The sequence below is a fragment of the Aptenodytes forsteri genome, unplaced genomic scaffold, assembly GCF_000699145.1.
Source record: "Aptenodytes forsteri isolate BGI_AS27 unplaced genomic scaffold, ASM69914v1 Scaffold118, whole genome shotgun sequence".
Taxonomy (NCBI): Eukaryota; Metazoa; Chordata; class Aves; order Sphenisciformes; family Spheniscidae; genus Aptenodytes; species Aptenodytes forsteri.
Window position 1 is genome coordinate 2,596,050 of NW_008795859.1, and position 705 is coordinate 2,596,754.

At 71.5% G+C, this 705-nt stretch overlaps 2 protein-coding genes across 2 annotated transcripts in view; one reads left to right on the top strand and one right to left on the bottom strand.

The window, feature by feature from the left end:
- The window catches only part of MPHOSPH9 (M-phase phosphoprotein 9), a 31,814-nt gene extending 31,631 nt beyond the window's left edge, over positions 1-183 (bottom strand). The window contains exon 1 of the mRNA XM_019473312.1: positions 86-183. The gene's annotated coding sequence lies outside the window, so the exon portion shown is untranslated. The remainder of the gene's footprint in view (positions 1-85) is intronic.
- Positions 184-540: 357 nt separating this feature from the next.
- Positions 541-705, top strand: part of CUNH12orf65 (chromosome unknown C12orf65 homolog) — a 5,775-nt gene continuing 5,610 nt past the window's right edge. The window contains exon 1 of the mRNA XM_009283921.2: positions 541-600. The gene's annotated coding sequence lies outside the window, so the exon portion shown is untranslated. The remainder of the gene's footprint in view (positions 601-705) is intronic.

Consider the following 705-nt stretch of genomic DNA (forward strand, 5'->3'; position numbering starts at 1 on the left):
CTCTCGGCCCTGGGACGCGGCCAAGTGCAGCGGCGCTGCCGGCTCCGGCCCCGCCAGCTGCCCTCAGGGCTCGCCCGGTTCCTACCCGCATTTCTGGAAGCCCACGAGGAGGCGTCGGCAGCGGCCCAAGAGATGCCTCCCCCGGCGACCGTTAGGCGATAAACAGGCGCGGCCCGTCGCCTCCTTCCCGACGATTGGCGGCCGAGTTTCGAACGTGGTGGGGTAGAGGGCGCTGAAGGCACAGCTCAGCTCGATGATTGGCTGTCTTGACCGCGCGCCAGGCCGCGCCTTCAACTCTGATTCGCTACGTGGAGAAGTACGCGCGCCGCCGCGAGGGGATTGGCTAATGCGGCTACGCGCCGCACGGTTTCCCAGAACCTGATTGGTAGTGGATGGAAGGCGTGTGTAAGCCCGCCCCTTGCGCAGCGATTGGCTTTCCAAGTGCCAATTAGCCTGGTGGTAACGCCCTCCTCCACGAGGTGCGCATGCGCAGAGGCGGCCTTCGGGGAGCGGAGGTGTGCGCGACCGCATAGGGCGGCGTTGCGCCTGCGCAGTGCGGGCGCAGGAGGGGGCGGTGGCGCTCGCCCCGGGTCGCCGGAGGTAAGAGGCGGCGGTGGGGCGGCGGGTGTCCCGGGCCCGCGGGGAGCTGCCCTCGGCTCCCCCCGGGGCGGGGGGCGGGGCGGGGGGGGGGCCCGCTCGGCACTC